At 48.1% G+C, this 10000-nt stretch overlaps 26 non-coding genes and 10 pseudogenes across 26 annotated transcripts in view; all 36 read right to left on the bottom strand.

Annotated features, from left to right (window-relative positions):
- LOC138542409 (5S ribosomal RNA) overlaps positions 1-82 on the bottom strand; it is a 119-nt gene extending 37 nt beyond the window's left edge. Inside the window, exon 1 of the ribosomal RNA XR_011290392.1 lies at positions 1-82. This exon is cut by the window's left edge and continues 37 nt beyond it. This is a non-coding gene — a ribosomal RNA (5S ribosomal RNA).
- Positions 83-188: 106 nt separating this feature from the next.
- Positions 189-307, bottom strand: LOC138541669 (5S ribosomal RNA). Its single transcript, XR_011289671.1, has one exon. It is a non-coding gene; the product is annotated as a 5S ribosomal RNA (ribosomal RNA).
- Positions 308-413: 106 nt separating this feature from the next.
- On the bottom strand, positions 414-532 carry LOC138538037 (5S ribosomal RNA). The gene has a single exon (XR_011286151.1). It is a non-coding gene; the product is annotated as a 5S ribosomal RNA (ribosomal RNA).
- A 463-nt stretch (positions 533-995) lies between these two features.
- On the bottom strand, positions 996-1104 carry LOC138546859 (5S ribosomal RNA; annotated as a pseudogene).
- Positions 1105-1210: 106 nt separating this feature from the next.
- LOC138547299 (5S ribosomal RNA) lies at positions 1211-1329 on the bottom strand. Its single transcript, XR_011291144.1, has one exon. It is a non-coding gene; the product is annotated as a 5S ribosomal RNA (ribosomal RNA).
- A 106-nt stretch (positions 1330-1435) lies between these two features.
- LOC138536808 (5S ribosomal RNA) lies at positions 1436-1554 on the bottom strand. The gene has a single exon (XR_011284971.1). It is a non-coding gene; the product is annotated as a 5S ribosomal RNA (ribosomal RNA).
- A 106-nt stretch (positions 1555-1660) lies between these two features.
- On the bottom strand, positions 1661-1779 carry LOC138541460 (5S ribosomal RNA). Its single transcript, XR_011289466.1, has one exon. It is a non-coding gene; the product is annotated as a 5S ribosomal RNA (ribosomal RNA).
- A 106-nt stretch (positions 1780-1885) lies between these two features.
- On the bottom strand, positions 1886-2004 carry LOC138542427 (5S ribosomal RNA). Its single transcript, XR_011290409.1, has one exon. It is a non-coding gene; the product is annotated as a 5S ribosomal RNA (ribosomal RNA).
- A 106-nt stretch (positions 2005-2110) lies between these two features.
- Positions 2111-2229, bottom strand: LOC138538036 (5S ribosomal RNA). The gene has a single exon (XR_011286150.1). It is a non-coding gene; the product is annotated as a 5S ribosomal RNA (ribosomal RNA).
- Positions 2230-2692: 463 nt separating this feature from the next.
- Positions 2693-2801, bottom strand: LOC138545909 (5S ribosomal RNA; annotated as a pseudogene).
- A 106-nt stretch (positions 2802-2907) lies between these two features.
- LOC138538035 (5S ribosomal RNA) lies at positions 2908-3026 on the bottom strand. The gene has a single exon (XR_011286149.1). It is a non-coding gene; the product is annotated as a 5S ribosomal RNA (ribosomal RNA).
- Positions 3027-3489: 463 nt separating this feature from the next.
- Positions 3490-3598, bottom strand: LOC138544874 (5S ribosomal RNA; annotated as a pseudogene).
- Positions 3599-3704: 106 nt separating this feature from the next.
- On the bottom strand, positions 3705-3823 carry LOC138540515 (5S ribosomal RNA). The gene has a single exon (XR_011288559.1). It is a non-coding gene; the product is annotated as a 5S ribosomal RNA (ribosomal RNA).
- A 106-nt stretch (positions 3824-3929) lies between these two features.
- LOC138542814 (5S ribosomal RNA) lies at positions 3930-4038 on the bottom strand (annotated as a pseudogene).
- A 105-nt stretch (positions 4039-4143) lies between these two features.
- Positions 4144-4262, bottom strand: LOC138537652 (5S ribosomal RNA). The gene has a single exon (XR_011285781.1). It is a non-coding gene; the product is annotated as a 5S ribosomal RNA (ribosomal RNA).
- Positions 4263-4368: 106 nt separating this feature from the next.
- Positions 4369-4487, bottom strand: LOC138537343 (5S ribosomal RNA). The gene has a single exon (XR_011285482.1). It is a non-coding gene; the product is annotated as a 5S ribosomal RNA (ribosomal RNA).
- Positions 4488-4593: 106 nt separating this feature from the next.
- Positions 4594-4712, bottom strand: LOC138538034 (5S ribosomal RNA). Its single transcript, XR_011286148.1, has one exon. It is a non-coding gene; the product is annotated as a 5S ribosomal RNA (ribosomal RNA).
- Positions 4713-5175: 463 nt separating this feature from the next.
- LOC138544873 (5S ribosomal RNA) lies at positions 5176-5284 on the bottom strand (annotated as a pseudogene).
- A 311-nt stretch (positions 5285-5595) lies between these two features.
- Positions 5596-5714, bottom strand: LOC138550869 (5S ribosomal RNA). Its single transcript, XR_011294611.1, has one exon. It is a non-coding gene; the product is annotated as a 5S ribosomal RNA (ribosomal RNA).
- Positions 5715-5820: 106 nt separating this feature from the next.
- On the bottom strand, positions 5821-5929 carry LOC138542768 (5S ribosomal RNA; annotated as a pseudogene).
- A 105-nt stretch (positions 5930-6034) lies between these two features.
- Positions 6035-6153, bottom strand: LOC138537651 (5S ribosomal RNA). The gene has a single exon (XR_011285780.1). It is a non-coding gene; the product is annotated as a 5S ribosomal RNA (ribosomal RNA).
- Positions 6154-6259: 106 nt separating this feature from the next.
- Positions 6260-6378, bottom strand: LOC138547226 (5S ribosomal RNA). The gene has a single exon (XR_011291074.1). It is a non-coding gene; the product is annotated as a 5S ribosomal RNA (ribosomal RNA).
- A 106-nt stretch (positions 6379-6484) lies between these two features.
- Positions 6485-6603, bottom strand: LOC138548658 (5S ribosomal RNA). Its single transcript, XR_011292450.1, has one exon. It is a non-coding gene; the product is annotated as a 5S ribosomal RNA (ribosomal RNA).
- A 463-nt stretch (positions 6604-7066) lies between these two features.
- On the bottom strand, positions 7067-7175 carry LOC138545908 (5S ribosomal RNA; annotated as a pseudogene).
- Positions 7176-7281: 106 nt separating this feature from the next.
- Positions 7282-7400, bottom strand: LOC138547298 (5S ribosomal RNA). The gene has a single exon (XR_011291143.1). It is a non-coding gene; the product is annotated as a 5S ribosomal RNA (ribosomal RNA).
- A 106-nt stretch (positions 7401-7506) lies between these two features.
- On the bottom strand, positions 7507-7625 carry LOC138540430 (5S ribosomal RNA). Its single transcript, XR_011288478.1, has one exon. It is a non-coding gene; the product is annotated as a 5S ribosomal RNA (ribosomal RNA).
- Positions 7626-7731: 106 nt separating this feature from the next.
- LOC138539271 (5S ribosomal RNA) lies at positions 7732-7850 on the bottom strand. Its single transcript, XR_011287343.1, has one exon. It is a non-coding gene; the product is annotated as a 5S ribosomal RNA (ribosomal RNA).
- A 106-nt stretch (positions 7851-7956) lies between these two features.
- Positions 7957-8065, bottom strand: LOC138542813 (5S ribosomal RNA; annotated as a pseudogene).
- Positions 8066-8171: 106 nt separating this feature from the next.
- On the bottom strand, positions 8172-8290 carry LOC138536807 (5S ribosomal RNA). Its single transcript, XR_011284970.1, has one exon. It is a non-coding gene; the product is annotated as a 5S ribosomal RNA (ribosomal RNA).
- A 106-nt stretch (positions 8291-8396) lies between these two features.
- On the bottom strand, positions 8397-8505 carry LOC138542812 (5S ribosomal RNA; annotated as a pseudogene).
- Positions 8506-8611: 106 nt separating this feature from the next.
- On the bottom strand, positions 8612-8730 carry LOC138547297 (5S ribosomal RNA). The gene has a single exon (XR_011291142.1). It is a non-coding gene; the product is annotated as a 5S ribosomal RNA (ribosomal RNA).
- A 106-nt stretch (positions 8731-8836) lies between these two features.
- Positions 8837-8955, bottom strand: LOC138536806 (5S ribosomal RNA). The gene has a single exon (XR_011284969.1). It is a non-coding gene; the product is annotated as a 5S ribosomal RNA (ribosomal RNA).
- Positions 8956-9061: 106 nt separating this feature from the next.
- LOC138542811 (5S ribosomal RNA) lies at positions 9062-9170 on the bottom strand (annotated as a pseudogene).
- A 105-nt stretch (positions 9171-9275) lies between these two features.
- Positions 9276-9394, bottom strand: LOC138537650 (5S ribosomal RNA). The gene has a single exon (XR_011285779.1). It is a non-coding gene; the product is annotated as a 5S ribosomal RNA (ribosomal RNA).
- A 106-nt stretch (positions 9395-9500) lies between these two features.
- LOC138538540 (5S ribosomal RNA) lies at positions 9501-9619 on the bottom strand. The gene has a single exon (XR_011286636.1). It is a non-coding gene; the product is annotated as a 5S ribosomal RNA (ribosomal RNA).
- Positions 9620-9725: 106 nt separating this feature from the next.
- LOC138548656 (5S ribosomal RNA) lies at positions 9726-9844 on the bottom strand. Its single transcript, XR_011292449.1, has one exon. It is a non-coding gene; the product is annotated as a 5S ribosomal RNA (ribosomal RNA).
- Positions 9845-10000: the final 156 nt, after the last annotated feature.

Here is a 10000-nt window from a genome sequence, read left to right as displayed (position 1 = left end):
CCAGGTACTAACGAGGCCCGACACTGATTAGCTTCCGAGATCAGACGAGATCGGGCGCATTCAGTGTGCTGTGGCCGTAGGCTCTGGTTCTTGTGAGTTTTGTACTTTTAAGCATCTAGTCGGCTAGACCTTGCAGTTTTGAAAGGCAATTGAGAAATGGCTCACTTCCTGAACTTGGAGTACAAAAAAGCCTACAGCACCTGGTATTCCCAGGCGGTCTTCCATCCAGGTACTAACTAGGCCCGACACTGCTTACCTTCTGAGATCAGACGAGATCAGGCACATTCAGTGTGGTGTGGCCGTAGGCTCTGGGCCTAGTGAGTTTTGTACTTTTAAGCATCTAGTCGGCTAGACCTTGCAGTTTTAAAAGGCAATTGAGAAAGGGCTCACTTCCTGAACTTGGAGCACAAAAAAGCCTACAGCACCTGGTATTCCCAGGCGGTCTCCCATCCAGGTACTAACTAGGCCTGACACTGCTTAACTTCCGAGATCAGTCGAGATCGGGTGCATTCAGTGTGGTGTGGCCGTAGGCTCTAGGAATGCTAAGAATATTACTCTTATGCATTTGCATTTAGTAAGCTAAGCCATGCAGCCACTTGCAACATGATACCACGCTCATCGCTCGATCAGGCTCGATCAGGCGAGATATATAAGACTGGTGGGCCCATTCAGGACTCCTATGTCTGGTAGGATAACTTTAATTCATCCATCCTGTGTCTGTTGCAGGGAGGTGGAGAGAACAATCAACACAATAATGGTTTTCTTTCATGCCTCTTGAAGGACTCAATATTCTCTGTACTGCATTACATGTGAAAGTCGATTTATTACCCATGAACACACTACCTGTATGCTAATTCTATGTAAAAAGGTAGCTCCAGCCCTCATGATGTTGTCCAACATTTCCGCTATAAAACGGGATACAATTATTTTGGAAACATACCAAATTTGAAAAATAATTGAGAAGTTGCGCAATTACTAATCATGGGGCACAAAAAAGCCTACAGCACCTGGTATTCCCAGGCAGTCTCCCATCCAGGTACTAACTAGGCCTGACCGTGCTTAGCTTCCGAGATCGGGCGCATTCAGTGTGGTGTGGCCGTAGGCTCTGGGCCTAGTGAGTTTTGTACTTTTAAGCATCTAGTCGGCTAGACCTTGCAGTTTTGAAAGGCAATTGTGAAATGGCTCACTTCCTGAACTTGGAGCACAAAAAAGCCTACAGCACCTGGTATTCCCAGGTGGTCTCCCATCCAGGTACTAACTAGGCCCGACACTGCTTAGCTTCCGAGATCAGACGAGATCGGGCGCAATCAGTGTGGTGTGGCCGTAGGCTCTGGGCCTAGTGAGTTTTGTACTTTTAAGCATCTAGTCAGCTAGACCTTGCAGTTTTGAAAGGCAATTGAGAAATGGCTCACTTCCTGAACTTGGAGCACAAAAAAGCCTACAGCACCTGGTATTCCCAGGCGGTCTCCCATCCAGGTACTAACGAGGCCCGACACTGCTTAGCTTCCGAGATCAGACGAGATCGGGCGCAATCAGTGTGGTGTGGCCGTAGGCTCTGGGCCTAGTGAGTTTTGTACTTTTAAGCATCTAGTCAGCTAGACCTTGCAGTTTTGAAAGGCAATTGAGAAATGGCTCACTTCCTGAACTTGGAGCACAAAAAAGCCTACAGCACCTGGTATTCCCAGGCGGTCTCCCATCCAGGTACTAACGAGGCCCGACACTGCTTAGCTTCCGAGATCAGACGAGATCGGGCGCATTCAGTGTGCTGTGGCCGTAGGCTCTGGTTCTTGTGAGTTTTGTACTTTTAAGCATCTAGTCGGCTAGATCTTGCAGTTTTGAAAGGCAATTGAGAAATGGCTCACTTCCTGAACTTGGAGTACAAAAAAGCCTACAGCACCTGGTATTCCCAGGCGGTCTTCCATCCAGGTACTAACTAGGCCAGACACTGCTTAGCTTCTGAGATCAGACGAGATCAGGCACATTCAGTGTGGTGTGGCCGTAGGCTCTGGGCCTAGTGAGTTTTGTACTTTTAAGCATCTAGTCGGCTAGACCTTGCAGTTTTAAAAGGCAATTGAGAAAGGGCTCACTTCCTGAACTTGGAGCACAAAAAAGCCTACAGCACCTGGTATTCCCAGGCGGTCTCCCATCCAGGTACTAACTAGGCCTGACACTGCTTAACTTCCGAGATCAGTCGAGATCGGGTGCATTCAGTGTGGTGTGGCCGTAGGCTCTAGGAATGCTAAGAATATTACTCTTATGCATTTGCATTTAGTAAGCTAAGCCATGCAGCCACTTGCAACATGATACCACGCTCATCGCTCGATCAGGCTCGATCAGGCGAGATATATAAGACTGGTGGGCCCATTCAGGACTCCTATGTCTGGTAGGATAACTTTAATTCATCCATCCTGTGTCTGTTGCAGGGAGGTGGAGAGAACAATCAACACAATAATGGTTTTCTTTCATGCCTCTTGAAGGACTCAATATTCTCTGTACTGCATTACATGTGAAAGTCGATTTATTACCCATGAACACACTACCTGTATGCTAATTCTATGTAAAAAGGTAGCTCCAGCCCTCATGATGTTGTCCAACATTTCCGCTATAAAACGGGATACAATTATTTTGGAAACATACCAAATTTGAAAAATAATTGAGAAGTTGCGCAATTACTAATCATGGAGCACAAAAAAGCCTACAGCACCTGGTATTCCCAGGCAGTCTCCCATCCAGGTACTAACTAGGCCTGACCCTGCTTAGCTTCCGAGATCGGGCACATTCAGTGTGGTGTGGCCGTAGGCTCTGGGCCTAGTGAGTTTTGTACTTTTAAGCATCTAGTCGGCTAGACCTTGCAGTTTTAAAAGGCAATTGAGAAAGGGCTCACTTCCTGAACTTGGAGCACAAAAAAGCCTACAGCACCTGGTATTCCCAGGCGGTCTCCCATCCAGGTACTAACTAGGCCTGACACTGCTTAACTTCCGAGATCAGTCGAGATCGGGTGCATTCAGTGTGGTGTGGCCGTAGGCTCTAGGAATGCTAAGAATATTACTCTTATGCATTTGCATTTAGTAAGCTAAGCCATGCAGCCACTTGCAACATGATACCACGCTCATCGCTCGATCAGGCTCGATCAGGCGAGATATATAAGACTGGTGGGCCCATTCAGGGCTCCTATGTCTGGTAGGATAACTTTAATTCATCCATCCTGTGTCTGTTGCAGGGAGGTGGAGAGAACAATCAACACAATAATGGTTTTCTTTCATGCCTCTTGAAGGACTCAATATTCTCTGTACTGCATTACATGTGAAAGTCGATTTATTACCCATGAACACACTACCTGTATGCTAATTCTATGTAAAAAGGTAGCTCCAGCCCTCATGATGTTGTCCAACATTTCCGCTATAAAACGGGATACAATTATTTTGGAAACATACCAAATTTGAAAAATAATTGAGAAGTTGCGCAATTACTAATCATGGAGCACAAAAAAGCCTACAGCACCTGGTATTCCCAGGCAGTCTCCCATCCAGGTACTAACTAGGCCTGACCCTGCTTAGCTTCCGAGATCGGGCGCATTCAGTGTGGTGTGGCCGTAGGCTCTGGGCCTAGTGAGTTTTGTACTTTTAAGCATCTAGTCGGCTAGACCTTGCAGTTTTGAAAGGCAATTGTGAAATGGCTCACTTCCTGAACTTGGAGCACAAAAAAGCCTACAGAACCTGGTATTCCCAGGTGGTCTCCCATCCAGGTACTAACTAGGCCCGACACTGCTTAGCTTCCGAGATCAGACGAGATCGGGCGCAATCAGTGTGGTGTGGCCGTAGGCTCTGGGCCTAGTGAGTTTTGTACTTTTAAGCATCTAGTCAGCTAGACCTTGCAATTTTGAAAGGCAATTGAGAAATGGCTCACTTCCTGAACTTGGAGCACAAAAAAGCCTACAGCACCTGGTATTCCCAGGCGGTCTCCCATCCAGGTACTAACTAGGCCCGACCCTGCTTAGCTTCCGAGATCGGGCGCATTCAGTGTGGTGTGGCCGTAGGCTCTGGGCCTAGTGAGTTTGTACTTTTAAGCATCTAGTCGGCTAGACCTTGCAGTTTTGAAAGGCAATTGTGAAATGGCTCACTTCCTGAACTTGGAGCACAAAAAAGCCTACAGCACCTGGTATTCCCAGGTGGTCTCCCATCCAGGTACTAACTAGGCCCGACACTGCTTAGCTTCCGAGATCAGACGAGATTGGGCGCATTCAGTGTGGTGTGGCCGTAGGCTCTGGGCCTAGTGAGTTTTGTACTTTTAAGCATCTAGTCGGCTAGACCTTGCAGTTTTGAAAGGCAATTGAGAAATGGCTCACTTCCTGAACTTGGAGTACAAAAAAGCCTACAGCACCTGGTATTCCCAGGCGGTCTCCCATCCAGGTACTAACTAGGCCCGACACTGCTTAGCTTCTGAGATCAGACAAGATCAGGCGCATTCAGTGTGGTGTGGCCGTAGGCTCTGGGCCTAGTGAGTGTTGTACTTTTAAGCATCTAGTCGGCTAGACCTTGCAGTTTTAAAAGGCAATTGAGAAAGGGCTCACTTCCTGAACTTGGAGCACAAAAAAGCCTACAGCACCTGGTATTCCCAGGCGGTCTCCCATCCAGGTACTAACTAGGCCTGACACTGCTTAACTTCCGAGATCAGTCGAGATCGGGTGCATTCAGTGTGGTGTGGCCGTAGGCTCTAGGAATGCTAAGAATATTACTCTTATGCATTTGCATTTAGTAAGCTAAGCCATGCAGCCACTTGCAACATGATACCACGCTCATCGCTCGATCAGGCTCGATCAGGCGAGATATATAAGACTGGTGGGCCCATTCAGGACTCCTATGTCTGGTAGGATAACTTTAATTCATCCATCCTGTGTCTGTTGCAGGGAGGTGGAGAGAACAATCAACACAATAATGGTTTTCTTTCATGCCTCTTGAAGGACTCAATATTCTCTGTACTGCATTACATGTGAAAGTCGATTTATTACCCATGAACACACTACCTGTATGCTAATTCTATGTAAAAAGGTAGCTCCAGCCCTCATGATGTTGTCCAACATTTCCGCTATAAAACGGGATACAATTATTTTGGAAACATACCAAATTTGAAAAATAATTGAGAAGTTGCGCAATTACTAATCATGGAGCACAAAAAAGCCTACAGCACCTGGTATTCCCAGGCAGTCTCCCATCCAGGTACTAACTAGGCCTGACCCTGCTTAGCTTCCGAGATCGGGCGCATTCAGTGTGGTGTGGCCGTAGGCTCTGGGCCTAGTGAGTTTTGTACTTTTAAGCATCTAGTCGGCTAGACCTTGCAGTTTTGAAAGGCAATTGTGAAATGGCTCACTTCCTGAACTTGGAGCACAAAAAAGCCTACAGCACCTGGTATTCCCAGGTGGTCTCCCATCCAGGTACTAACTAGGCCTGACACTGCTTAGCTTCCGAGATCAGTGTGGTGTGGCCGTAGGCTCTGGGCCTAGTGAGTTTTGTACTTTTAAGCATCTAGTCAGCTAGACCTTGCAGTTTTGAAAGGCAATTGAGAAATGGCTCACTTCCTGAACTTGGAGCACAAAAAAGCCTACAGCACCTGGTATTCCCAGGCGGTCTCCCATCCAGGTACTAACGAGGCCCAACACTGCTTAGCTTCCGAGATCAGACGAGATCGGGCGCAATCAGTGTGGTGTGGCCGTAGGCTCTGGGCCTAGTGAGTTTTGTACTTTTAAGCATCTAGTCAGCTAGACCTTGCAATTTTGAAAGGCAATTGAGAAATGGCTCACTTCCTGAACTTGGAGCACAAAAAAGCCTACAGCACCTGGTATTCCCAGGCGGTCTCCCATCCAGGTACTAACTAGGCCCGACGCTGCTTAGCTTCCGAGATCGGGCGCATTCAGTGTGGTGTGGCCGTAGGCTCTGGGCCTAGTGAGTTTGTACTTTTAAGCATCTAGTCGGCTAGACCTTGCAGTTTTGAAAGGCAATTGTGAAATGGCTCACTTCCTGAACTTGGAGCACAAAAAAGCCTACAGCACCTGGTATTCCCAGGTGGTCTCCCATCCAGGTACTAACTAGGCCCGACACTGCTTAGCTTCCGAGATCAGACGAGATTGGGCGCATTCAGTGTGGTGTGGCCGTAGGCTCTGGGCCTAGTGAGTTTTGTACTTTTAAGCATCTAGTCGGCTAGACCTTGCAGTTTTGAAAGGCAATTGAGAAATGGCTCACTTCCTGAACTTGGAGTACAAAAAAGCCTACAGCACCTGGTTTTCCCAGGCGGTCTCCCATCCAGGTACTAACTAGGCCCGACACTGCTTAGCTTCTGAGATCAGACGAGATCAGGCGCATTCAGTGTGGTGTGGCCGTAGGCTCTGGGCCTAGTGAGTGTTGTACTTTTAAGCATCTAGTCGGCTAGACCTTGCAGTTTTAAAAGGCAATTGAGAAAGGGCTCACTTCCTGAACTTGGAGCACAAAAAAGCCTACAGCACCTGGTATTCCCAGGCGGTCTCCCATCCAGGTACTAACTAGGCCTGACACTGCTTAACTTCCGAGATCAGACGAGATCGGGTGCATTCAGTGTGGTGTGGCCGTAGGCTCTAGGAATGCTAAGAATATTACTCTTATGCATTTGCATTTAGTAAGCTAAGCCATGCAGCCACTTGCAACATGATACCACGCTCATCGCTCGATCAGGCTCGATCAGGCGAGATATATAAGACTGGTGGGCCCATTCAGGACTCCTATGTCTGGTAGGATAACTTTAATTCATCCATCCTGTGTCTGTTGCAGGGAGGTGGAGAGAACAATCAACACAATAATGGTTTTCTTTCATGCCTCTTGAAGGACTCAATATTCTCTGTACTGCATTACATGTGAAAGTCGATTTATTACCCATGAACACACTACCTGTATGCTAATTCTATGTAAAAAGGTAGCTCCAGCCCTCATGATGTTGTCCAACATTTCCGCTATAAAACGGGATACAATTATTTTGGAAACATACCAAATTTGAAAAATAATTGAGAAGTTGCGCAATTACTAATCATGGAGCACAAAAAAGCCTACAGCACCTGGTATTCCCAGGCAGTCTCCCATCCAGGTACTAACTAGGCCTGACCCTGCTTAGCTTCCGAGATCGGGCACATTCAGTGTGGTGTGGCCGTAGGCTCTGGGCCTAGTGAGTTTTGTACTTTTAAGCATCTAGTCGGCTAGACCTTGCAGTTTTGAAAGGCAATTGTGAAATGGCTCACTTCCTGAACTTGGAGCACAAAAAAGCCTACAGCACCTGGTATTCCCAGGTGGTCTCCCATCCAGGTACTAACTAGGCCCGACACTGCTTAGCTTCCGAGATCAGACGAGATCGGGCGCAATCAGTGTGGTGTGGCCGTAGGCTCTGGGCCTAGTGAGTTTTGTACTTTTAAGCATCTAGTCAGCTAGACCTTGCAGTTTTGAAAGGCAATTGAGAAATGGCTCACTTCCTGAACTTGGAGCACAAAAAAGCCTACAGCACCTGGTATTCCCAGGCAGTCTCCCATCCAGGTACTAACGAGGCCCGACACTGCTTAGCTTCCGAGATCAGACGAGATCGGGCGCATTCAGTGTGGTGTGGCCGTAGGCTCTGGTTCTTGTGAGTTTTGTACTTTTAAGCATCTAGTCGGCTAGACCTTGCAGTTTTGAAAGGCAATTGAGAAATGGCTCACTTCCTGAACTTGGAGTACAAAAAAGCCTACAGCACCTGGTATTCCCAGGCGGTCTTCCATCCAGGTACTAACTAGGCCCGACACTGCTTAGCTTCTGAGATCAGACGAGATCAGGCACATTCAGTGTGGTGTGGCCGTAGGCTCTGGGCCTAGTGAGTTTTGTACTTTTAAGCATCTAGTCGGCTAGACCTTGCAGTTTTAAAAGGCAATTGAGAAAGGGCTCACTTCCTGAACTTGGAGCACAAAAAAGCCTACAGCACCTGGTATTCCCAGGCGGTCTCCCATCCAGGTACTAACTAGGCCCGACCCTGCTTAGCTTCCGAGATCGGGCGCATTCAGTGTGGTGTGGCCGTAGGCTCTGGGCCTAGTGAGTTTTGTACTTTTAAGCATCTAGTCAGCTAGACCTTGCAGTTTTGAAAGGCAATTGAGAAATGGCTCACTTCCTGAACTTGGAGCACAAAAAAGCCTACAGCACCTGGTATTCCCAGGCGGTCTCCCATCCAGGTACTAACGAGGCCCGACACTGCTTAGCTTCCGAGATCAGACGAGATCGGGCGCAATCAGTGTGGTGTGGCCGTAGGCTCTGGGCCTAGTGAGTTTTGTACTTTTAAGCATCTAGTCAGCTAGACCTTGCAATTTTGAAAGGCAATTGAGAAATGGCTCACTTCCTGAACTTGGAGCACAAAAAAGCCTACAGCACCTGGTATTCCCAGGCGGTCTCCCATCCAGGTACTAACTAGGCCCGACCCTGCTTAGCTTCCGAGATCGGGCGCATTCAGTGTGGTGTGGCCGTAGGCTCTGGGCCTAGTGAGTTTTGTACTTTTAAGCATCTAGTCGGCTAGACCTTGCAGTTTTGAAAGGCAATTGTGAAATGGCTCACTTCCTGAACTTGGAGCACAAAAAAGCCTACAGCACCTGGTATTCCCAGGTGGTCTCCCATCCAGGTACTAACTAGGCCCGACACTGCTTAGCTTCCGAGATCAGACGAGATCGGGCGCAATCAGTGTGGTGTGGCCGTAGGCTCTGGGCCTAGTGAGTTTTGTACTTTTAAGCATCTAGTCAGCTAGACCTTGCAGTTTTGAAAGGCAATTGAGAAATGGCTCACTTCCTGAACTTGGAGCACAAAAAAGCCTACAGCACCTGGTATTCCCAGGCGGTCTCCCATCCAGGTACTAACGAGGCCCGACACTGCTTAGCTTCCGAGATCAGACGAGATCGGGCGCAATCAGTGTGGTGTGGCCGTAGGCTCTGGGCCTAGTGAGTTTTGTACTTTTAAGCATCTAGTCAGCTAGACCTTGCAATTTTGAAAGGCAATTGAGAAATGGCTCACTTCCTGAACTTGGAGCACAAAAAAGCCTACAGCACCTGGTATTCCCAGGCGGTCTCCCATCCAGGTACTAACTAGGCCCGACCCTGCTTAGCTTCCGAGATCGGGCGCATTCAGTGTGGTGTGGCCGTAGGCTCTGGGCCTAGTGAGTTTGTACTTTTAAGCATCTAGTCGGCTAGACCTTGCAGTTTTGAAAGGCAATTGTGAAATGGCTCACTTCCTGAACTTGGAGCACAAAAAAGCCTACAGCACCTGGTATTCCCAGGTGGTCTCCCATCCAGGTACTAACTAGGCCCGACACTGCTTAGCTTCCGAGATCAGACGAGATTGGGCGCATTCAGTGTGGTGTGGCCGTAGGCTCTGGGCCTAGTGAGTTTTGTACTTTTAAGCATCTAGTCGGCTAGACCTTGCAGTTTTGAAAGGCAATTGAGAAATGGCTCACTTCCTGAACTTGGAGTACAAAAAAGCCTACAGCACCTGGTATTCCCAGGCGGTCTCCCATCCAGGTACTAACTAGGCCCGACACTGCTTAGCTTCTGAGATCAGACGAGATCAGGCGCATTCAGTGTGGTGTGGCCGTAGGCTCTGGGCCTAGTGAGTGTTGTACTTTTAAGCATCTAGTCGGCTAGACCTTGCAGTTTTAAAAGGCAATTGAGAAAGGGCTCACTTCCTGAACTTGGAGCACAAAAAAGCCTACAGCACCTGGTATTCCCAGGCGGTCTCCCATCCAGGTACTAACTAGGCCTGACACTGCTTAACTTCCGAGATCAGACGAGATCGGGTGCATTCAGTGTGGTGTGGCCGTAGGCTCTAGGAATGCTAAGAATATTACTCTTATGCATTTGCATTTAGTAAGCTAAGCCATGCAGCCACTTGCAACATGATACCACGCTCATCGCTCGATCAGGCTCGATCATGCGAGATATATAAGACTGGTGGGCCCATTCAGGACTCCTATGTCTGGT

Source organism: Ambystoma mexicanum, unplaced genomic scaffold, assembly GCF_040938575.1.
Source record: "Ambystoma mexicanum isolate Mex_15411 unplaced genomic scaffold, UKY_AmexF1_1 Mex_scaf10, whole genome shotgun sequence".
Classification (NCBI taxonomy): Eukaryota; Metazoa; Chordata; class Amphibia; order Caudata; family Ambystomatidae; genus Ambystoma; species Ambystoma mexicanum.
The sequence above is the reverse complement of the archived record's forward strand: the minus strand, read 5'-3'. Positions and strand labels throughout refer to the sequence as shown.